We start from the raw sequence: 25,314 nt of genomic DNA on the forward strand, positions 1-25,314 counted from the left end.
CTTCACCTGCTCCTCTGCTTCTAAGGTCCAGCCGCACACTAGTGACCAGAAAGGTTTCCAAAGTCACGACCTTCTCCAGGCACCCCTCCAGGATATCACGTCGTCCTTATCCTTAGCTTACGACACGACACCCTGAAGACCGTCTTCACTTGTCAGCTTCCAGCCCCCTCAACACTGCCTCCTCTAAGGAGCCCGCCCAGCATCAGCACCCACCCCGCCAGAAAAAGAGGTTAAGATCCAGGGTCGTTGAGAGTCACTGGGGGCCAGAAGCAGGCCTTAGGGTTTGGTTGGGGCCGTTGTGGATTGGCTGGGGCCGTTGTGGATTGGCTAGAGCTGTTGTTGATTGGCTGTGGCCGTTGTTGATTGGCTAGAGCCATGGGGGGGTGGGGGGATTGGTGCATCCCTTGTTGATTGGCTGGGACAGTTGGGGATTGGCTGAGGCCCTTGGAGTTGCCCATAGTTGCAGAGAGAGGTCCCGCCTATGTCCAGGGTAGAGAGCTGAGGCAAACGGAACCAGGAAGTCAAGGAGTAGGCGCCCTGTTAGACCAGGACCTGGAGTGAGGGAATACGGCAGGGAGTCCGCCTGCCCGCCAGCCGCAGAAAGACCGAGACCAGGAGATAAGCAAGAGCCAGGGCGCTCCTGAGCGTCCTCCAGGCCGGCTGCGGGTAGCGGCCTCCAGCGAGGGGTAGGTCTGGTGGACGGAGGAGGCCGAGGCCCCTCGACTGTTCCTGGGAGAGTCGGGCCCGCAGGGAGTTCAGCTGGCTCCCGGGTTCGGGGCCGCACCTGCTGAGAGCCCAGAAGCCCCAGCGGCCTCAGCCCTGCACCCACAGGAGCAGCGAGGGATCCTGGACTGGACCCAGTTCCCCGTCTTACTGTGGCTCTTTCAGACCTGTTTGAGTCCAGGCTCCAGTTTTAGAGGCTGTGGAGGACTAGGAGAGGGAGCTTCCCTGACTTTAGGCTCCCCTAGCTCTTCCTCCAAACCCTCACTCCAGCGGAGCTGGGCTCCAGGTGCCTTGGCCAGTACTCTTTCCTTCTGAAGTCAGGGTCGAGATCACCTGCCCCACTCAATCTCAGGAACCTCCTATTTATTTTTATTTTATAATTAGTTGTCTTTTGGGTCTTCTCATTCCTCCATGGGGTAGACTTCGGCCCCTGTGTTTGCTCATGCCTTCCTATATCCACGATTTGGGGAACCCTCACCTCCTGAGGCTGGGCTTGGACAGGTGACTTGTTTTGGCCAAGAAGAAGATATCAAAGGTGAGGCAAGAGGAAACTTGAAAATCTCTTGTTACTCCTGGAATCTGCCTCCATGTGCGCAAACCCTGACTATTCTGCTAGATGACATGGTCCAGGACCCCCAAAGACCCAGCTGAGAGAGAGGCCATCTTGAATCATCCAGCCCACTGGCCACCTGACCCCGGACATGTGAGTAAATCCATGGCAGCTTGGCTGAGCCTAGCACAGGTGAAAAGAATCGCCCAGTGGACTCGAGCTAAATAAGTGCTGTTGATTTGAGATAGATTGTTATATAGCAACAGATGACTTATATGCTACTCAAATCCCTTTGTTCTCTCCACCCCCCCACTCCCATCTCTTATCCTGATTCTGTCACTCTAGACAACAAGCCTGGAGGGAACCCCATTAGCGTTTCTAAAGAAATGTTTCCCCAAAAAACTTTTACATAGGCCCCCCTGCATCTGAATCACCTGGAGAATCTTTTGGAAATGGTGAGTCCTGGTAATTGCTGGGAATCTTTGGGAGTGCAGGATGAGAATCTACAACTTAATAAGTCCCTCTGTCCCACTGGACACACTTTAACAGTTCTCCTTCCTCATCCACAGTTGTTGCAGTGTCCTTCCTTGCCCTAGTCCCTGTGTAATAGGGAAAAACCTTTGTATTCTATACAAGTTAATCAGTAAAGGGATGTTGCCTATAAGCTTAAATTAAACATTCTGGCCCATCTCTGGGAACCCTGTCTCCCAGGTAGGTAACAAGCATTAAGCTAAAATACCCTTGTTTAGCTCACAGGAATCATCCTGACCAGGCCCACCTGTGAATGACTGCAGGGAGGAAGAAAGTAACACATCCCCACCGGAGGCTGACGGGAGGCAGGAAACATTTGACTCGACTCCCTCTCCTTTTAGTTGAAAGAAACCTGAGTTCCAACTCAGGCAAGATGTTTTTTGGGGACACAAGTCCACCATCTTCTCGGTCTGTTGGCTTCCCTACCGAAGTCGCCATTCTTTGCCCCAGCAACTCGTCTCTCGATTTATTGGCTTGCCCTGCAGCAAGCAGTAGGAGCTTGGACTTGGAAACAAATGTTGGCCAGCCAGCCAGCCAGGAGCCTTGCTACTCGTGGCTAGCCGGCCCTGGTTTGGAAATATTCAGATAAGGCCCTAACAGCTGCCGGGACCACTTGTCCTGAGCATCTACCCTTCAAAATTCCCCAAAGCAGCACCAGCAGCACCAGCTACCCCAGCGCTTGGCAGTTGGAGGAAGGAATCGACGTTTGGGAACTGATGGGCTCGATACAGTAGGGTAAGTCGCTCCCCTGTGTACAGCTGGGAATTTTATTTCCCTTCCGTTTGGGGCTCTTTCTCCGGAATAAGCCAACTTGTTTGAGGTACCCTGTTGGAGATAGTTGCATTTCCTCTCTGTTTGAGGCTTTTTCCCCAGAATAAGTCAGTTTGTTTGGGGTGCCCTGTTGGAGAGAGGAAAGAGTTGTTGGACTTTTCCCTGATTTGTGAACTGGTTTGTTTGTTTGTTTGTATGCTAGCATTTGTGTGTGCAGTTTGTGTTTTGTTTCTGTTGAACTTCTGTCTTTAAAAATGGGGAATGTTTCAACTATCCCTGAAGTGCTGTGAGGCACATTTTGGGTAAGTGATCTGATAACAGCCATGAACCCATGGGTGAGAGGAAGATGATATTTTATTGTAACCGTGTGTGGCCAGAGTACCTGTTAGGATCTGCACAAGGGGTTTAGGCAGGGTTACCTTGGGACCCTGTGCACCATGCGCTGCTACCCTTGCTGTGTTAATTCTGTCATTTGTGGCCTCCTGTGTCCTTGGTATATGTAAAACCCGAAGACCAAACCTGAGGGTTCATTTAGGATTTTCTGTTTGTCCTTTGGGTTTTTTCATTTCATTTTGCTTGGTACTGTTTCTCCATTTAGAGTTTTTTGATATTTAAAATTGATATTTAAAATTTTTTACTGATGGCAAATGGAGGAAAGGAACAAAACACCCTGTCTGTTCTTGGCTAAAAGTGGGACATTCCCAGGAAGAAGAGAAAGGTTCCACTTGGTTCCCCAAATCACCAAATGCTACAGATAGAAATAGAAGTGCCTTTTCCATAAATATTAGTAAAAAGGGTTGAGCCATCTAGACACGTGACCTTGATTTGTCCCATCTGCCAGAAACCCAATTTGAATCCAACCTCTTTTGTAACTGATGGATTTTATATTGTTGTACCTGATTCATGGCTGAAATTTTGGAATGGGAACTGAGAGGTCCTTGTGTTTGAGTTTGTACGTGAGTTGTAGATGTGCGACATTGCCACAATTGATTTGGGGTGGGGGTGGGGGCTCTGTTTGATTGGCTTGAAGGAAATTAAGTGCTTATATTCATGTTCAAATATGGAGGAGACCGACCAGAAAGACTTTTGGGTTCACGTGATCTAGGAAATATTCAGTATTGCATTAATATCTGGTATTAAAGTTAGCTTAAGCTTGTTGGTGTGATTAATACAGACATGTCTTTTGAGTAGTCAACATTAAGTATAATACTTTTATTGTGCCTAGGTTTACTAGAAGTTAAATAAGACCTTATTCCTGTTACAAAGTTTGTCAGCAAGAAAAATAACAAAATGACAAAGCTTTTAAATAAACAAAATAGAGGTAAATGAGGTAAGAGTTTTAGGTAAACTCTCTAGGAATACTTATGCTTTGGAAATGTCTATCTAAAATAGTCTCTCCAGATTTTCACAACTTGAAATTTTTAAACTAAGTTCAATGAAGAGAATTCATTGACTATCTGGGTCATTTCAAATAGGATAAAATATTCAAACATTAGTTGCTGGGCAGGGAGGAAGACGAAAGCATAAGTTTGTCAATCAGGAGATACTGGTATGATAAACAGTTTACAATTACTTGCCTCTTGGTTTTCACTGAGAGTAAAATGATGAGGGAAACATTTCACTATGCAAAGAAGTAGGATGTGTGTTTTCAGCAAAGAAGGTATGAGGAATGAAAATGTATTTTGTTAAAGGGAAAAAGGTGGTTTTGTCCTCGGGCTGGTTGTTTCTTTTTTTTTTTTTTTTTTTTGTGGTACGCGGGCCTCTCACTGTTGTGGCCTCTCCCGTTGCGGAGCACAGGCTCCGGACGCGCAGGCTCAGCGGCCATGGCTCACGGGCCCAGCCGCTCCGCGGCATGTGGGATCCTCCCGGACCGGGGCACGAACCCGTGTCCCCTGCATCGGCAGGTGGACTCTCAACCACTGCGCCACCAGGCAAGCCCGAGCTGGTTGTTTCTGAATGGAAAAGAAAGTGAGGGACAGATTAGTATGGATACAGAAAATTGTGGAAGGTTTGCGGAGGAAGAACACTGAAAGGGTTTTATGCATGGTCAGGATTGGCTAAGATTAGATTGAATTTAATTAAGAAAATGAATGTTAAAGGTCAAATGGTACAGAACCTGAATCTGGTTCTCAAAGAGAACAAAGTTCTCTTAAAATGTTGAACCACTTTTGGTAATCGTTGAACCACTTTTGGTAATTGTGAATTTAAGTGATTTGTATTTGCCATTAAGATCTTTTATTACCACTGGTTTAAACTTTTTTATATTTTGACAAACTTCCCAAAAATCGAATTCCAAATGAAGTTCATTTGACCTCTAGCTAACTTTGAGGTTTTTCCAAAGGGTCCCTGGAACACCTCAAATTATTTATTTTCTCTCCATCCTCAAGAGAGAAATACTAATTAGGCGTTTAATATGTTAAATTATGTGATAAGCAGTGTCAAATAGGTGGTGATAACACTTTTTAGATCATACCATGTGGGTAAATGTTATTAATATACACATTCTAGAAATTATATGGAATTCCTAAGATGCTAGTATATCCTGGTAAATGATATCAGTCATAATTTTAGTAATTATCTTAAATTGTTGTACATCAGTGCAGTGACAAAGTTTCTTTTCAATTGCCTTGTCACCAGGTTGGTTGACGCCAAAGCAAAAAGGCATCCTTTTAATGGTTAGAGGTGATCAATTGCTATTTATGGTTTTACTGTGGCTTTTGAGTGACTCTCTAGCTATTTTGTGAGGAAGTGGGGGAGAATGATGAAATCCTTTATGTGCAAGCACTTGTGCTATTACTTCAAGGAAAATAAGAAAAGGAAGGGAATGAAAGTGAGGATATGTTGCTTCAAACCTTCACTTCTCCAGGTGAGCTCGCTGTCCCAGCCACTCTGGCCGCTATGCCAATATATCCACCCCTTCCACCACCTTCCGTTCCGATCCAGCCCCAATTCCCGACATTGGGGCTCAGGACTGTCCCTCCTCATAAGGATCAATTAGAAAATCCTGTGTTATTTTCTGGAGTACGGGGACTTGGTCTGGTATCACCATCTAAGACCTGAAAGGGCACCCAGCTTGGTCCAGGAGCCACTCCCAGGGCAGGGCAGTTTTCATTGCTATTGCCTCATATAGGGGGCTAAATGCAAACGACCAGCCAGCTGAGTTTCTCAGACTTTTTAACTGGAAATATCACAACCCTCCTTGTAGGGAGGATCCTCTACACCTGAAGCCCAGTTGGCAGCACCCACAGCTGAACCAAATTGTGGCCCCAATGAGGGAGGTGCCCTTATTAGAGCATTAACATGTTAGTGCATCTTGGATGGGCTTTGAAAAGGGAACCAAATCAAGAATTTGAACAAAATTCAAGAGATTCAGCAAAACAAATGAATACCTCTCTGAATTTTTGGAAAGGATTTATCAGGCCTACAGATGTCATACTAATGCATATCCCGAGGCCCCTGAATATATTAGAATGGTAAATTTGACCCTTTTGGGAGGGGAGCAAAGTGCCTGAAACATCAGAAGAAAGTTGCAAAGATTAGATAGTGCATTTGGAATGAACCCTTCTTGGTAGATGTTGCTTTTCAAGTGTTCAACAGGGAACAAGAGAAGAAAGAAGATGGAAAATGGAATGCCAAATTTTTGGCTGTAAGTCACCATTGGGGAAGGAAAACAGATTGCCCTAGGCTAAAACATAAGAAAAACAATAAGACAAGAGCCTCTCATATAGTGGAGAGGAACACTCTAAAGAAGAGGCCCAGGGGCGCCCTTGGACGTGAGGCACCTAATTTCCCACAGGAGCCTTGGGTGAAATTGACAGTGGAGGAATGAGCTGATTAACTTTCTGATAGACTTCACCCGAAGTTTTTCACCAGAACAGCTTGACATCAGAGTCCCACCAGAACAGGCTTGAAGCCTACAGATGGCACTCATGAAAACCCCAGGAAAGGAGACAGAGCTCTTTCCCCCGACCCCCCGAGGTCTACAAAGAGGTAAGACCAGAAGTGTGTGCTAACAGCATCCCAGGTAAGGCCAAAAGACATGGCCAGTATGAATCCCATTAAAAAGGGATGCTGGGACACCTCATCTAAAACAGCCTCCTCTGAGGCAAGAGGATCCCTTCTCCCATAGATTGACTTGTCAGAATACCAGCCAGTGTATTCCTTGTGTCTGCCCCTCCAGGACGTCTACACAATTGGTGGTATTTGTACTGTCCCTGTGGGTTGAGTGGAGACTGGTGTTCTCAAACCTGGCATGGTGATCACCTTTGCTCCAGTCAGTGTTACAGCTGAAGTAAAGTCTGTTGAAATGCACCATGAAGCTTTGAGTAAAGCCCTTCCTGGGGACAGCGTGGGCTTCAATATCAAGAACGTGTCAGTAAGAGCAGTACAAACTTGGGCTCGGTAACACGTGACGTTGACCCAAGGAGATAACCTTAGGGAATTTGGAAGAGGTCATCATACAGCATGTGCTGGATAGAGCTGCGGAAGTCCAGTTTCCCCATCTCCTCCTCTCCATGGGTCAGTGCTCTCCTTCAAGCCACCCCAGGGCTGACTCAGGGCCAGCCTTCTCTCAGGCTGATGCACTCAGCCCAGGGACTTCTGAAGACTGAAAATGAAGCTGGAGGAGGAATCAAGGTGAGGTCTTGGAAAATGGTCTCCACCTTTGACTTTGCATTGAGAAGTCAACTAAGGGGAAGTTAATTTTACGCTAATTCCCTCGCTGCAGTGCTCCTGAGCTTGCTTTTCTAAGAAAAAGAGCCCAGGATTTGTGCCCTAAAGAGAATAAAGTGTACCATTTCACCACTGCATACTTTGCTATCCCCCCTCCTCTAAAAAGTGAGTTCCTAAGAGAGAACTGAGCCTGTTACCAAATAAATCGGGTCCCGCAGCTCGCCGCTTACAAAATCAATTACATACTCATAAATGGTAGAGAAGAAAGGTGCCTTTAATCAGAATGCCAGCAATCTGGGGAGATGGTGGACTCAGTGTCCCCCAAAAACCACCTCCCAAGATTCTGCTCAGCCATGAAGCTTTTTTTTTAATACATCTTTGTTGGAGTATAATTGCTTTACAGTGTTGTGTTAATTTCTGCTGTACAACAAAGTGAATGAGCTATATGCATACACATATCCCCATATCTCTTCCCTCTTGCGTCTCCCTCCCACCCTCCCTATCCCACCCCTCTAGGTGGTCACAAAGCACCGAGCTGCTCTCCCTGTGCTATGCAGCTGCTTCCCACTAGCTAGCTATTTTACATTTGGTAGTGTATATATGCCAGTGCTACTTGCTCACTACGTCCCAGCCTCCCCTTCCCACCCTGTGTCCTCAAGTCCGTTCTCAACGTCTGCATCTTTATTCCTGCCCTACCACTAGGTTCATCAGTACCATTTTTCTAGATTCCATATATATGCATTAGCATAAGGTATTTGTTTTTCTCTGTCTGACTTACTTCACTCTGTATGACAGACTCTAGGTCCATCCACCTCACTACAAATAACTCAATTTCGTTCCTTTTTATGGCTGAGTAATATTCCATTGTATATATGTGCCACATCTTCTTTATCCATTCATCTGTTGATGGACATTTAGGTTGCTTCTGTGTCCTGGCTATTGTAAATAGAGCTGCAGTGAACACTGTGGTACATGACTCTTTTTGAATTATGGTTTTCTCAGGGTATATACCCAGTAGTGGGATTGGTGGGTCATATGGTAGTTCTATTTTTAGTTTTTTAAGGACTCTCCATACTGTTCTCCATAGTGGCTGTATCAATTTACATTCCCACCAACCGTGCAGGAGGGTTCCCTTTTCATGAAACTTTTTAAAGGAAAACAGGGAAGTAATCTCAGTTAATCATTGAGGTAGGGGGTCAGAGTCGTCGCCATCCCCCCACTGTGTGTAGGCTTGTCGACTCCTCGTGATCTTCCTTTAGATGTTATCTCTTTTTTTCTCTTTTGGCCACACTTCGAGGCTTATGGGATCTTAGTTCCCTGACCAGGGATGGAACCCGGGCCCTTGGCAGTGAATGTGCTGATCACTGGACCGCCAGGGAATTCCCCCTCTAGATATTTTAATTTTTTTTTAAAGCTCTTTTGTGTTTTTTAAAATTAATTAACTTATTTTTGGCTGCATTGGGTCTTCGTTGCTGCACACAGGCTTTCTCTAGTTGCAGCAAGTGGGGGGCTACTTTTCATCGCAATGCGCTGCCTTCTCATTGCGGTGGCTTCTCTTGTTGCAGAGCACGGGCTCTAGGCGTGCAGGCTTCAGTGGTTGTGGCACGTGGGCTCAGTAGTTGTGGCGCATGGGCTTAGTTGCTCCGTGGCATGTGGGATCTTCCCAAACCAGGGCTCGAACCCGTGTCCCCTGCATTGGCAGGCGGATTCTTAACCACTGCAACACCAGGGAAGTCCCTAGATGTTGTCTTATTCACACAGTTTGGGAGATTACTGAAAGGGAAGCTAGGGAAGAGATCTGGTCATCTATTAATTACAAGTTAGGCCAGGTATTGTGTGTGATTGAAAGATCTGAAAGGTATGCTTGGGCTGGAGATGAGTAGATCGTGGGGGTGCCTGGTTTAAAAGTTAGTTCCAATACAGCTTTGCTAAAGTGCCAGGAAAAGGGGCTTCCTACCAAGGGTAGTTTCCTGTAAAGAGCTGCTTATAAGCCCACTGCTTTCACCTAACACGGGCTCTTGCCAGCACTGGCTAAGGGTGAGTGCTCAAAAGGCCTTGCCAACTGCCCAGCCAGTTCTCACCCACAGGCTGCGTGCTTATGGCTAGAACACTGAAGACCAAGCCTGACCTCAGTGATTTGGAACAAAGGGATGATGTGAGCCTGTGAAGGCCCTGAGATGTCCTAACCCCCCAAACCAAACTCCTGGGCAGGGTTTCCCCATGTCAGGCTGAGATCAGCTAGACTTGTCCACTTTTCCCAAAAGCTTTCCTGACAAAGGCCTTGCCAGACGAGAGCTGTGCCTTTTACTGCTAAGAATGAGCCACCATGGAGGTGGGACAAGGCAGCTTCTTAAACCCACACTGTTAAAATAGACAAATGCATAAAAATAAGCAAGGAAGATAGAATCATGAAGGCCTGGTTGTGATGGTGGCCAGGACCAGGGACCACTTTAAATCTCCCAAGGATGGCCCAAAGCTAGTTGCCTTAATCCTATCAGTCCCAGCCCTGTTTCTGGATGAAAGAAGAATTTGCTGCCTAATTCCTTTAGTGGTTACAAGTTTCTCTTTCCTTTGAATATTAAGTATCCCTCCAAAGTGACTTTGTCCTACTCTGTTTTTTTCTAGCAACGCCTTGAATTTAAGATTTCTTTGGTATTTGAAGGTTCTCCGCTCAGTAATATTTATGGGACCGTCATCACAGACAGATGCCCTTCTTTTAAGTTTTATTAGACTATCTGAGCTCAGAGAAGGGGCCAAAAGAGAACTGGGGATGTGAAATGTGGACTCTTGAGACCATTGTTTGTGTTCCTTGAGAAGGAAGAGGAGAAAGGAAGGGAACAGTCACTGTACAGCCTCCACGTGCTGCCTGAGGTCAGTCCTTTGTCCTTGAACGATCTCAGGTACACGTTCCCATCCTTGTACCTGTGAGGACAGGTGTATGAAATACAATTCTTTCTCTGTGTGAGATGATTGCCAGTGTGTACTAGTGGGGTTACAAGTGATTTTAGTTAAACTGCCTCAAACTAGTTCTTGTTCTTCAAATTAGAAGATCCACTGGATTCTACCCAGGTTTTAGCTGTCCTGCTTGGGAGGGACAGAGGTTGACCAAAGGACCAAAGCCACACACACACACACACACACAAAAAAAGGAAACTCACCTAGTGACTTTCTTCCTATAGGGGTCTATTCCCCTCCAGAACTTCTGCTTTTGTTTTTTCTTCGGTATCTCCCAGCAATAGTTTTTTTAAAAAACTTTTTTATTGAAGTATAGTTGATTTACAACATTGTTTTAGTTTCAGGTATACAGCACAGTGATTCAGTTATACATAAAGATTCCTTTTCCTTTTCAGATTCTTTTCCCTTATAGGTTATTATAAAATATTGGGTATAGTTCCCTGTGCTATGCAGTAGGCCCTTGTTGGTTATCTATTTTATATATAGTAGTGTGTATATGTTAATCCCAACCTCCTAATTTATCACTCTCCCCCACCCCCCTTTCCCCTTTGTTAACCATAAGTTTGTTTTCTGTCTGTCTCTTTCTGTTTTGTCAATAAGTTCATGTGTATCATGTTTTTAGACTCCACATGTAAGCGATATCATATGATATTTGTCTTATTTACTTAGTATGATAGTCTCTAGGTCCATTCATATTGCTGCAAATGGCATTATTTCATTCTTTTTTATGACTGAGTAATATTCCATTGTGTATTGTGTGCATGTGTGTGTACACCACATCTTCTTTATCCATTCATCTGTTGATGGACATTTAGGTTGCTGCCATGTCTTGACTACTGTAAATAGTGCTGCAGTGAACATTGGGGTGCATGTATCTTTTTGAATTACGGTTTTCTCTGGATATATGCTCAGGAGTGGGATTGTTGGGTCATATGGTAGCTCTTTTGTAGTTTTGTTTGTTTGTTTGTTTGCTGTTGTTTTTTTTTGCGGTACACGGGCCTCTCACTGTTGTGGCCTCTCCCGTTGCGGAGCACAGGCTCCGGACGCGCAGGCTCAGCGGCCATGGCTCATGGGCCCAGCCGCTCCGCGGCATGTGGAATCTTCCCAGACTGGGGCACGAACCCATGTCCCCTGCATCGGCAGGCGGACTCTCAACCACTGCGCCACCAGGGAAGCCCCTTCTGCCCATTTTTTGATTGAGTTGTTTGTTTCTTTGATACTGAGCTATCTGAGCTGTTTGTATGTTTTGGAGATTAATCCCTTCTCGATTGTGTCATTTGCAAATATTTTCTCCCATTCTGTAGGTTTTCTTTTCATTTTGTTTATGGTTTCCTTTGCTGCACAAAAGCTTTTAAGTTTAATTAGGTCTCATTTTGTTTATTTTTGTTCTTATTTCCATTACTCTAGGAGATGGATCCAGAAAGATATTGCTGAGATTTATGTCAAAGAGTGTCCTGCTTATGTTTTTCATTAGGAGTTTTATAGTATAGGGTCTTACATTTAGGTCTTTAATCCATTTAAAAAATTTTTTTGAAATATAGTTTATTTACAATGTTGTGTTAGTTTCAGGTGTACAGCAAAGTGATTCAGTTATACATATATGTATATCTCCACTCTTTTTAAGATTCTCTTCCCATATAGGTCATTACAGAGTACTGAATAGAGTTCCCTGTGCTATACAGTTGGTTCTTATTAGTTAGCTATTTTGTATATAATAGTGTGTATATGTCAATCCCAATCTCCCAATTTATCCCTCCCCCCCTTTTACCCTTGGTAACGGTAAGTTTGCTTTTTACATCTGTGACTCTATTTCTGTTTTGTAAATAGGTTCATTTGTGCCATTTTTTTATATTCCACATATAAGCAATATCATATGATATTTGTCATTCTCTGTCTGACTTACTTCACTAAGTATGATAATGTCTAGGTCCATCCATGTCACTGCAAATGGCATTATTTTGTTCTTTTTTATGACTGAGTAATATTCCATTGTACATATATACCACATCTTCTTTATCCATTCCTCCATTGATGGACATTTAGGTTGCTTCCATGTCATGGCTATTGTAAATAGTACTGAAGTGAACATTGGGGTACATGTATCTTTTCGAATTATGGTTTTCTCTGGATATATGCCCAGGAGTGGGATTGCTAGATCCTATGGTAGTTCTATTTTTAGTTTTTTAAAGAACCTATATACTGTTCTGCAGAGTGACTGTACCAATTTACATTCCCAACAACAGTGTAGGAGGGTTTCCTTTTCTCCACACCCTCTCCAGCATTTACTGTTTGTAGCTTTTTGATGATGGCCGTTCTGACAGTGTGAGGTGATAACTCATTGCAGTTTTGATCTGCATTTCTCTAATAATTAGTGATGTTGACCATCTTTTCATGTGCCTCTTGGCCATCTGTATGTCTTCTTTGAAGAAATGTCTATTTAGATCTTCCATTTTTTTGATTGGGTTGTTTGGTTTTTTTTGATATTGAGCTGCATGAGCTGTTTGTATAGTTTTGAGATTAATCCCTTGTCGGTTGCTTCATATGAAAATATTTTCTCCCATTCTGTGGATTGTCTTTTCATTTTGTTTATGGTTTCCTTTGCTGTGCAAAAGCTTTTAAGTTTAATTAGGTCCAGGCTTTCTGGGTGGCACAGTGGTTAAGAATCCGCCTGCCAATGCAGAGGACATGGGTTCGAGCCCTGGTCCAGAAAGATCCCACATGTCGCTGAGCAACTAAGCCTGTGTGCCACAACTACTGAGCCTGCATTCTAGAGCCGGTGAGCCACACTGAGCCCATGTGTCACAACTACTGAGCCTGTGCTCTAGAGTCCATGCTCTGCAACAAGAGAAGCTACCGCAATGAGAAGCCCGCACACCACAACTAAGAGTAGCCCCCACTCTCCGCAACTAGAGAAAGCCCCCACACAGCAATGAAGACCCAATGCAGCCAAAAATTATTTTTTAAAAAGTTTAATTAGGTCCCACTTGTTTATTTTTGTTTTTATTTTCATTACTCTAGGAGGTGGATCAAAAAAGATCTTGCGGGCCTCCCTGGTGGCGCAGTGGTTGAGAGTCCTCCTGCCGATGCAGGGGACACGGGTTCGTGCCCTAGTCCAGGAAGATCCCACATGCCGCAGAGCGGCTGGGCCCGTGAGCCATGGCCGCTGAGCCTGTGTGTCCAGAGCCTGTGCTCCGCAACGGGAGAGGCCAGAACAGTGAGAGGCCCGCATACCGCAAAAAAACAAACAAACAAAAAACCAGCTTGCTGCAGTTTGTGTCAGAGAGTGTCTGCCTATGTTTTTCTTTAAGATTTTTATAGTATCTGGTCTTACATTTAGGTCTTTAATCCATTTTGAGTTTACTTTTGTGTATGCTGTTAGAGAATGTTGTAATTTCATTCTTTTACATGTAGCTGTCCAGTTTTCCCAGCACCACTTATTGAAGAGAGTGTCTTTTCTCCATTGTATATTCTTGTCTCCTTTGTCATAGATTAGTTGACTGTATGTGTGTGGGTTTATCTCTGGATTTTCTATACTGTCCCATTGAGCTATATTTCTGTTTTGGGGCCAGTACCATACTGTTTTGATGACTGTAGCTTTGTAGTATAGTCTGAAGTCAGGAAGCCTGATTCCTCCAGCTCCGTTTTTCTTTCTCAAGATTGCTGTGGCTGTTCAGGGTCTTTTGTGTTTCCATACATATTTTTAAATTTTTTGTTCTACTTCTTTGGAAAATGCCACTGATAAATTGATAGGGGTCGCATTGAACCTGTAGGTTTCCTGGGGTAGTATGGTCATTTTGGCAATGTTTATTCTTCCAATCCAAGAACACAGTGTGTCTTTCCATTTCTTTGTGTCATCTTCTGTTTCTTTCATCAGCTTCTTATAGTTTTTGGAGTACAGGTCTTATGCCTCCTTAGGTGGGTTTATTCATAGATATTTTATATTTTTGATGCAATGGTAAATCGGGTTGTTTCATTAATTTCCCTTACTAATTTTTTGTTGTTAGTGTATGGAAACACAGCAGAGTTCTGTGTATTAATTTTGTATCCTGCAACTTTACTGAATTCACTGATGAGTTATAGTAGTTTTCTGGTAGTGTCTTTAGGATTTTCTATGTATAATATCATGTCATCTGCAAACAGTGACAGTTTTACTTCTTTTCCAATTTGGATCCCTTTCATTTCTTTTTCTTATTGCTATGGCTAGGACTTCCAAAACTGTGTTGAATAAAAGTGGTGACAGTGGACATCCTTGTCTTGTTCCTGATCTTAGAAGAAATGCTTTCAGCTTTTCACCATTGAGTATGATGTTAGCTATGGGTTTGTCATATATGGCTTTTATTATGTTGAGGTAAATTCCCTCTGTGCCCACTTTCTGGAGAGTTTTGATCATAAATGGATGTTGAATTTTATCAAAAGCTTTTTCTGCATTTATTGAGATAGTCATATGGTTTTTATTCTTCAATTTTTCAGTGCAGTGTATCACACTGATTGATTTACATATATTGAAAAATTCTTGCATCCCTGGGATAAATGCCACTTGATCAGGGTGTATGATAATTTTAATGTATTGTTGGATTTGGTTTGCTAGTATTTTGTTGAGGATTTTTGTTTCTATGTTCATTAGTGATATTGGCCTGTAATTTTCTCTTTTTTGTGGTATCTTTGTCTGGTTTTGGTATCAGGGTGATGGTGGCCTCATTGAATGAGTTCAGAAGTGTTTCTTTCTCTGCAATTTTTGGAATAGCTTCAGAAGGATAGGTGTTAACTCTTCTCATATGTTTGATAGAATTTGCCTGTGAAGCCATCTTGTCCTGGGCTTTTGTTTTTGGGGAGTTTTTAAATCACAGATTCAATTTCAGTATTTATGATTTGTCTGATCATATTTTCTATTTCTTCCTCATTCAGTCTTGGGAGATTATACCTTTCTAAGAATTTGTCCATTTCTTCTAGGTTGTCCATTTTATTGGCATATAGTTGCTTGTAGTAGTCCCTTATGGTCCTTTGTGTTTCTGTGGTGTCAGTTGTATGTTCTCCTTTTTCATTTCTAATTTTATTGATTTGGGTGCTCTCCCTTTTTTTCTTCTTTTTTTTTTTAGGAGTTCTTTCTTTAATTTTTTTTTTATTTTTGGCTGTGCTGGGTCTTCGTTTCTCTAGTTGCGGCAAGCGGGGGCCACTCTTCATCGCAGTGCACAGGCCTCTCACTATCGCGGCCTCTCCTGTTGCGGAGCACAGGCTCCAGATGTGCAGGCTCAGTAGTTGTGGCTCATGGGCCTAGTTGCTCTGTGGTATGTGGGATCCTCCCAGACCAGGGATTGAACCCGTTTCCCCTGCATTGGCAGGCAGATTCTCAACCACTGCACCACCAGATAAGCCCCCTGGCAGGAGTTCTTTAGACCCAACCAAGTTGTCAGTTACTTGCCATGCAGTCTTAATTTGGATGTTTGGTGGTCGTCTGGGTGGATCTTTTCAAGTCCAAAGAGATAGAGCAATAGGAGAATGAGAAAGACTGAGGGGGAAAAGCTTGGCCTCAGTGCGCTTCTTCATGGCCAGAGAACTGGTCTCTGCCAGATTCTGCAGGCGACGTCAGCTGCCACTTAACGGGCTACTTGAATCTACATGGCTCAGGATAAGTCCCAGCCACCCTTCAGAGGGGAGCCATAGCCCAATAGGCGGATCGAGCTTATGGCCTTTGAGGACCCGCATTGGGTGCCAGAAAAGATGTTGCAGGAAAGAGAGTGGAGTGCAAGAGGATAGTCACATCCCAAGTCATGTCTGAGTCCCTGGGATGGCCGCCAAGTGTGGATTCTTGGCTTTGTGCAGGCAAGAATTCAAGAGCAAGACATAGTACAGTGAAAGAAGGTTTATTCAGGGAGATACTCCATAGACAGAGCGTGGGCTATCTTGGAAGGCAAGCGCTCCCTTTTTTTCTTGATGAGGCTGGCTAAAGGTTTATCAGTTTTGTTTATATTTTCAAAGAACCAGCTTTTAGTTTCATTTATCTTTGCTATTGTTTTCTTAGTCTCTATTGCATTTATTTCTGCTCTGAACTTTGATTTCTGTCCTTCTACTAACTTTGGGTTTTGTTAGTTCTTCTTTCTCTAGTTGCTTTAGGTGTAAGGGTAGGTTCTTTAGTGTAAGGATAGGTCGTTTGAGATTTTTCTTGTTTCCTGAGGTAAGCTTGTATTACCATAAACTTCCCTCTTAGAACTACTTTTGCTGCATTCCGTAGGTTTTGGATCATCATGCTTTCATTTTCATTTGTTTCTAGGTATTTTTTGATTTCCTCTTTGATTTCTTTAGTGATCCGTTGGTTGCTTAGTGGCATATTGTTTAGCCTCCACATGTTTATGGTTTTTTGCAGTTTTTTCCCTGTAGTTGATTTCTAACCTCATAGCATTGTGGTTGGAAAAGACACTTGATATGATTTTAATTTTCTTAAATTTACTGAGGCTTGCTCTGTGCCCAGCATGTGACCTATCCTGGAGAATGTTCCCTGTGCACTTGAAAGGAATGTGTATTCTGCTGTTTTCGGATGGAATGCTCTTTAATATCAACTAAGTCCATCTGATCTAATGTGCTGTTTAAGGCCTTTGTTTCCTTATTGATTTTCTGTCTGGATGATCTGTCCATTGATATAAGTGGGGTGTTAAAGTCCCCTGTTATTATTGTGTTACCATCAGTTCTCCCTTTTATTATGTCTGTTAACATTTGCCTTATATATTGAGGTGCTCTTGTGTTGGGTGCATATATATTTACAATTGTTATATCTTCTTCTTGGATTGATCCCTTGATCATTATGTAGTGTCCTTCTTTGTCTCTTGTGACAGCCTTTATTTTAAAGTCTGTTTTGTCTGATATGAGTATTGCTACTCCAGCTTTCTTTTGATTTCCATGTGCATGGAATACCTTCCTCCATACCCTCACTTTCAGTTTGTATGTGTCTCTATATCTGAAGTGGGTCTTTTGTAGACAATATATATACAGGTCTTGCTTCTGTATCCATTCAGCCAGTCTATGTCTTCTGGTTGGAGTGTTTAATCTGTTTACATTTAAGGTAATTCTTGATATGTGTGTTCATATTGCCATTTTGTTAATTGTTTTGAATTTGTTTTTGAGGTCTTTTTTCTTCCTTTCCACTTTTGTTCTCTTGTGATTTGATGACTATCTTTAGTGTTGTTTGGATTCCTTTTTCTTTTTTGTGTGTATTACAGATTTTTCATTTGCAGTTACCATGAGGTTTTTAATTTTTTAAATTTTTTTGCCGTACACAGGCCTCTCACTGTTGTGGCCCCTCCCGTTGCAGAGCACAGGCCATGGACGTGCAGGCCCAGCGGCCATGGCTCACGGGCCCAGCCACTCCGCGGCATGTGGGATCCTCCCAGATTGGGGCACGAACCCTGTGTCCCCTGCATCGTCAGGCGGACTCCCAACCACTGCGCCACCAGGGAAGCCCGCACCATGAGGTTTTGATATAGCAGTCTATACATGATTGTTTTAAGTCGCTGATCTCTAAATGTCAAATGCATTTCAGATATCCTGCGTTTGTACTCTCCTCCTCTCACGATTAATGGTTTTGATATCATATTTGTGTGTAGAGATTTCCTACCTTTACTGTATGTTTGCCTTCACCAGTGAGCTTTCCTATTCATAAATTTTATAGTTTTTAGTTGTGGTCTTTTTTTTTTTTTGCTTAGAGAAATTCCTTTAGCATTTGTCATAAAGCTGGTTTAGTGGTGCTGAAATCTTTTAGCTTTTGCTTGTCTGTAAAGCTTTTGATTCCTCTGTAAAGCTTTTGATTCCTCCATCACATCTGAACAAGAGCCTTGCTGGGTAGAATATTCTTGGTTGTAGGTTTTTCCCTTTCATCCCCTTACATATATCATGCCACTCCCTTCTGGCCTGCAGATTTCTGCTGAAAAATCAGCTATCTCTAATGGGCATTCCCTTGTACATAATTTGTTGCTTTTCTCTTGTTGCTTTTAATATTTTCTCTTTGTCTTTAATTTTTGTCAGTTGATTACTATGTGTCTTGGCATGTTCCTCCTTAGGTTTATCCTGTATGGGACTCTCTGTGCTTCCTGTACTTGGGTAACTGTTTCCTTTCCCATGTTAGGGAAGTTTTCAGCTATTATCTCTTCAAATATTTTCTCAGGCCCTTTCTCTCCCTCTTTTCCTTCTGGGACCCCTATGATGAGAATGTCGTTGCATTTGCCGTTGTCCAAGAGGTCTCTTAAACTGTCCTCATTTCTTTTCATTCTTTTTTCTTTATTCTGTCCTGTGGCAGTGATTTCTACCACTCTGTCTTCCAGCTCACTGATTTGTTCTTCTGCCTCATTTATTCAGCTATTGATTTCATCTAGTGTATTTTTCATTTCACTTGTATTTTTCAAGTCTGGTTGTTCTTTATATTTTCTAACTCTTTGCTAAAACCTTCCTGTAACTTCTCACACTGTGCATCCATTCTTTCCCCAAGTTCTTGGATCATCTTTACGATCATTACTCTGATCTCTTTTTCCAGTAGATTGGCTATCTCCACTTCACTTAGTTGTCTTCTAGGGTTTTATCTTTCTCCTTTGTCTGGCACACACTCCTTTGCCATCTCATTTTGTTTAAATTTCTATTTGTATTTATGTAGTAACTTAGTTACATTTCTTGACTTTGGAGAAGTGGCCCTCTGTAGGAGATGTCCTATATGTTCCAGCAGTACACTTCCCTCTCATCACCCAAGGACCAGGGACCAGCTGGTCCCAGGGTAGTTTCTGACCGGTGTTTGCAGACTCAGTTCTGCAAGATCATAGTTTCCTTGCTTCTGGCATCTGCCCCCTGGTGGGTGAGGCTGGTCTAGAGGTTTGTGCAGGCTTCTCGGTGGGGGTGTGCTGGTGCTTGTCCACTGGTGGGTAGAACAGGGTCCTGGCCCTCTGGTGAGCAGGGCCATGTCAAGGGACATGTCTAGAGGTGGCTGTGGGCAGCCTGTCTGCTGGTGGGTGGGGCTGTGTTCCTGCCCTGTCGGTTGTTTGGCCTGAGGCTGGAGCTTACACACTGTTGGGTGGGGCCAGGTCTCAGTACCTAGGATCCAAAGTGTCTGCCTCCAGCCAGAGGTCTTGTAGGTCCCCGCTATGTCCGCCACCAGCTTTTATGGCCCCAGAGAGAGCTACAGCCACCCCTGCCTCCCCAGGAGACCCTCCAAGACCATCAGGTAGGTCTGGCCCAGACTCCTACGGAGTCACTGCTTTTGCTCTGGAACCCATTGTGCACAAGACCTTGTGTGTATTCTCCAAAAGTGGAGTCTCTGTTTCTCCCAGTTGCATGGAGCTCCTGCAGTCAAGCCCTGCTGGTCTTCAAAGCCAAATGCTCTTGAGTCTCTTCCTCCCGATGCTGGACACCTAGGCTGGGGAGACTGGCATGGGGCTCAGAGATCTCAAACTCCTGCAATGTACTTATTCTGCAGCTTGTGGGACGCCCACCCAAGTGGTATGGGTTTTGATAATATACTGAGTGCGCTCCTCCTGCTGTCTCGTGGTTTCTTCTTTATGTCTTTGGATGTAGAATATCTTTTTTGTTTGGTAGATTCCAGTCTTTTTAAAAAATATTTATTTTACATTGGAGTGTAGTTGATTAACAATGTTGTGTTAGCTTCAGGTGCACAACAAAATGATTCACTTATACATGTATCTATTCTTTCTCAAATTCTTTTCCCATCTAGGTCATTACATAGCATTGAGCAGAGTTCCCTGTGCTATACAGTAGGTCCTTGTTGGTTATTCATTTTAAACATAGTAGTGTGTACATGTCAATTCCAAACTCCCTAACTATCCCTACCCCACCCTTCCCCCTGGTAACCATAAGTTCTCTAAGTCTGTGAGCCTTTTTCTGTTTTGTAAATAAGTTCATTTGTATCATTTTTTTTTCAGATTCTGCATATAAGTGATATCATGTGATATTTGTCTTTCTTTGTCTGACTTACTTCAATCAATATGACAATCTCTAGGTCCATCCATGTTGCTGCAAATGGCATTATTTCATTCTTTTTTATGACTAATATTCCATTATGTATATATGTACATACGTATGGGCACCACATCTTTATCCATTCATCTGTTGATGGACATTTAGATTGCTTCCACGTCCTGGCTATTGTAGATAGCACTGCAATGAACATCGGGATGCATGTATCTTTTTGAATTATGGTTTTCTCCAGATATATGCCCAGGAGTAGGATTGCCAGATCATATGGTAGTTCTATTTTTACTTTTTTAAAGAACCTCCATACTGTTCTCCATAGTGGTTGTACCAATTTACATTCCCACCAACAGTGTAGGAGGGTTCCTTTTTATCCACAGCCTCTCCAGCATTTATTATTGGTAGACTTTTTGATGATGGCCATTCTGACCAGTGTGAGGTTCGTTGTAGTTTTGATTTGCATTTATCTAATAATTAGTGATGTTGAGCATCTTTTTGTGTGCCTCTTGGCCATCTGTACGTCTTCTTTGGAGAAATGTCTATTTAGATCTGCCAAATGACTTTTGAAGTGTTCCTTCCTCTGCAATTTTTGGAACAGTTTCAGAAGGATAGGTGTTAGCTCTTCTCTAAGTGTTTGATAGAATTTGCCTGTGAAGCCATCTGGTCCTGATTCCAATCTTTTTTATCAATGGTTTTTCAGCAGTTAATTGTGATTTTGGTGTGCTCGTAAGAAGAGGTGAGCTGAAGGCCCTCCTGCTCCACCATCTTCTAAAATACTAGTTTCTCTTTTTCTTACACCTCTCCCAGGAATCAGGAATCATGTCGGAAAAAGCAAATAGCTTCTATGCAGAACTTTCAGGTAGTGAAGTGCTGCTGAAAGCTGTGATTCTCCAGTTTGAGATGCTCATTATAGTAAATGATTACGGAGGCTATGAAGTCCCACAGTCTGCAAGCTGGAGAACCAGGAGACACAGTGGTGTAATTCAGTTCGGGTCCAAAGGCCTGAGAATAGGGCCATGGGTGGGGGCCAGTGATATGAATCTCAGTCTGAGTCCGAAGGCCTGAAAGTCAGGATCACCTGTGTCCAAGAGCAGAAGAAGATGGATGTGTCAGCTCAAGCAAAGAGCTTCTGGCAATAGTTTAAAAAAATATTTTCCCTAGAGTTTTTAGTGGTTATCCAGGGGAGATTATATTTGATAGGAGCTGTTTGGCCATTACAAAAGCAGGTGCAGTCCTTTGACAAAGTTTCAGGAAATATGGGTAAAGTTTCATGACTAACCCTTAAACTCCAGACTAAACTTGCACAGGAATGGGGCCCTTTAGGTGGTCAAAATATGTTTAGGACCCATCACTGGAAATCTCCTTTGAAGCCAGCTTAGAAGTCACATAACAACTTGGTCTCATTGCCTATAGAGTCAGTTTCCATTTTCCACCTCGAATAGGAGGATGCAGTTTGACTGCCCTTTTATTCACATCATTGTTTCCAAACTTCTTTCAGTATGTATCAAAAATTCAGCTCACTCTCATAGTGATGTCCCACCTTAAAAAATATTTCAGAGCCCCTTGAGCTATGGACTTTGGGTGGGTAGGGGGGCACCCAAGAGTGGTAATAAGCCACAATCTCCCAGGTATGAAGTGGCCAAGCCACCGCCTAAGGAGATTCTTTCAAAGGCAAGAACAAGAACTCAATTAATTTGTCTGGGTTGTTTCACAAAAGCAGACTTTAATCTGGAAGGTGTATAAATACACAGGTTTCTTGCTCAGAATAAAATTGGGTGTTCTTTACTTGCTGAAAGTTTTAAGTCTTACATTTAAGGTTCTGGTTTTCTGAATAACAGTAGATGGCGTTTATACAGTAGCAAGTGTTTAGAGTCCGTGCTATGGTAAATAATGTACTAGCTGGCATCTTCAAAAGTTAGAATAAAATGAGAGAGTCTAAGGCAAAAGATGAGAAAGAACAACAAAAAGCGTTTCCACACTAAAGTGTAGGGTCATTCAGGACCTGTTCAAACAACAGGAATTATGCTGGTGATGACAATACATCCCTTCCAGCCTCAGAAAAGCGCTCTAAGAAAGACATTCGTTCCGCATGGCCTTTCTCATCCCGTGCGCCCACCTGATCTGGAGAAAGCCCTCTGCAATATTGAGCCCCTCGGGCTGCCCATCACAGGCACGATGCAGGGGGCTCAAAGGAGTTCTTTGTGAATCTCATGTCACAAAAGGGGACACATTCTTCCCTGGCCTTTGACCTATCTCCCGGTGGAAACCTTGTGCAGGGTTAATAGGTGAGAAACCATGTTTTCAGCACCCTGGAGCATGTTCTGGTCCCTGAGCACCAGATCTCAGATGGTGGAGAAGGTACAGATCTTCACCAGGGTTTGGAAAAGTGCTGGCGAGGAAGCTTTTCCTGTGAAGTCTGCCCTCCTGTGGTTAACAGAGTGATCGACAGTGACATGGCAAGGTCTCTGCTTAGGGTTCTAGATTTAGATGTAGTAAAGCCATAAATTCCTCTATTTTCCCATTTTCATTTAGATGGTAGTCTCTGTTATGGGCATAGCTAAGGTAAGATACTTAAATTATTTGAAATACAAAATGGAACGCTTTTCTCAAGTCTGTATCTTTTTAACTCATAAACCTACTGTTTTGATAGAAAAACAAAAGTAGCATAGGTATCTCTGCCCTTTGTCGCCTTCACATGATAGATGCCTTTTTTTTTTTTTTTTGGACCGTGTGGCATGTGGGGTCCTAGTTCCCCGACCAGGGATTGAACCCACGCCCCCTGCTCTGGAAGCGCAGAGTCTTAACCACTGGACCACGAGGGAAGTCCCAATAGACACCTTTCTATTTGTCTTCTCTCCAAATTACAGAGTAAATTCCTGGAGGGTAGGGAATGGTCCTAGTTCTCTGTCGGTTCCCATGTCCCTAGTTCTGTGCAGAGCACATATTTTTTAGCAAATATCATTGAATAGTAAAATTACAAGATATCAGTTTGTTTTCTTCCTCTATTTTTGCAACAAAAATGGAAGGCAGTAGCTTTTTTATTTGGTCATCTTATGCATAGATTATTGCTGGCAGAGGGTACCTTAATGCCATCTAGACTAGCTTCCCAGAATGTGGAGAAATGCTTTTGGAACATCAAGCCTTGTAGCTTCTTTCTGGATGTTCAAATCAAAGCAGGTCAAGAACTGCTCTTTACGTAATTGAAATGCAAAGAAACAACACTGAAATGAAAATTTTCATTAATCAGATTAACAGAGATTAATAATTATTGTGGGGAGTTCCCTGACGGTCCAGTGGTTAGGACTTTGTGCTTTCACTGCCAGGGTCCCGGGTTTGATCCCTGGTAGGGGTAATAAGCTTCCACAAGCCATGCAGCATGACCAGGATAATAATAATAATTATTATTTATTATTGTGGGTGACAATAAAATTGAGACTGCAGTCCCTTTTGTTGCTACTAAAAATGTAATTCCAGAATACTTAATGATTTTATTTTAAATCCTTAAAATATTCCTGTTATTTGATCCAGTGAACCACAGGATGTTCCTGATAGCTATGTTTATGAAAGTAGAAATTTGGAAAATATTAAAAATAGGAAAAAGCATATACAAAGCATTTGGTAGCCACTTAATACTTTATTTTATAGTTAATATATACAATAGCTATATATATATATATATACATACACACACACATACAATATATATACAAAAGCTATAATATTGTGGAGAAATGCTTATGGTAAATTCTGTGAAGAAATCAGGTGACTATAGATTGTGTATATAATTAGTTACTCTTGCTTCATCGCATTCCCTGATAAATTCATTGCTATGATATAAAGTAGTGGTAATAGTGGGCATCTATGTCTTGTTTCTGACTTTAGTGAAAACGTCTCTAGAATTTTCCCATTATATCAGCTATCTGTTACTGAGTAACAAGTTTTCTTAAAGCTAAGTGGCTTAAAACAACAATAATCATTTATTTTGCTCATGAATATGCAGTTGTTGACAGAGCTTGACAGGAGTGACTTTCATCTGCTCTACATCGCATCAACTGAGATGGTTCTAGTTGATACTGGACAGTCCACTTTCAGTACAGATCACTCCCGTGGCGGGCGAGTTAATGCTGGCTGTCAGCTGGCAGTTCTGCCGGTCTGGGGCCTGGGAGTGAGGGGCCTTGCTGCTGCTTCTCCAAGTGGGCTTCTAATCTGCTAGGGCTTCTTCACTGGATGACGGCTGAGTTCCCTGAACAAATGTCCCAAGAGATGTAGACAGAAGGGAGTGGCACTTTTATGCTCTATCCTTGGAAATCATGTAGCATCACTCACTGTACCTTATTAGTTGAGGGAGTCACGAAGTTCCACTCAGGTTAAAAGGGAGAGGACATAGGTTCCACGCATGGAATCGTGGGAAGGTCACGTCGTACAATGAACCTCTCTCAGATTACAGAGACACTGAGACACTTGAATTTATGCACGTCATTGCATGTAGCTGTGCTTCGTTCATTTTCACTGTTGCCTGGCACTCTGATATAAATATACCGCAATTTAGGAACTGTGTTCTAGATGGACGTTGGGCTATTTCCAGGTTTATTGATTAGCATTCCTGCCCACATATCCTAGTGCAAATGTGCATAGGTGTCTTTGGTGTATACCCCCAAGAGGGATGTTACAGATGCTTGTGTTCCTAAATAATGCCAAACTGTACCAATTTATACTCCCACCAGCCAGTATGAGAGTTCCTGTTCCAAAGGCTGGTTACCATAATCTGATTTTTCCAGATTTTTTTCTTCTTTATCGCAGGTTTCTAATGGAAAGCGCCTTTAATCCTACCTAATTTTTCTGTGTGCTAGCTTTCCAAGGAGCAAGAGTGTTCCCTTCTTCAGAGTCTGTCCCCTCAGATGCAAAGCTCATAACTGCTTGACTTGGTGCACAGAAGCGTTTGGCTGAGTATACTGCAGGTCAGAGATAGAATGTGCCTGTATTAGCAGAACTGTGTCCTTCCATTGCTGCTTACAGGCTGCCTAGATTTAGCTGGAGTTGTTCCTTCACAGGACTTTGCTCAAAGCAGTCAAAAAATTGGCAACATAATCCATCATTCTAAATCTTCCTGACCATGTCCCTAATGACACAGATTTGGTCAAATTATAGTCTAC

At 42.9% G+C, this 25,314-nt stretch overlaps 1 long non-coding RNA gene across 1 annotated transcript in view; it reads left to right on the forward strand.

The window, feature by feature from the left end:
* Positions 1-272: 272 nt before the first annotated feature.
* The window catches only part of LOC141279764 (uncharacterized), a 30,012-nt gene continuing 4,970 nt past the window's right edge, over positions 273-25,314 (forward strand). Inside the window, exon 1 of the long non-coding RNA XR_012334574.1 lies at positions 273-2,539. This is a non-coding gene — a long non-coding RNA (uncharacterized lncRNA). The remainder of the gene's footprint in view (positions 2,540-25,314) is intronic.

The sequence above is a fragment of the Tursiops truncatus genome, chromosome 10, assembly GCF_011762595.2.
Source record: "Tursiops truncatus isolate mTurTru1 chromosome 10, mTurTru1.mat.Y, whole genome shotgun sequence".
In the NCBI taxonomy this organism is placed as follows: domain Eukaryota; kingdom Metazoa; phylum Chordata; class Mammalia; order Artiodactyla; family Delphinidae; genus Tursiops; species Tursiops truncatus.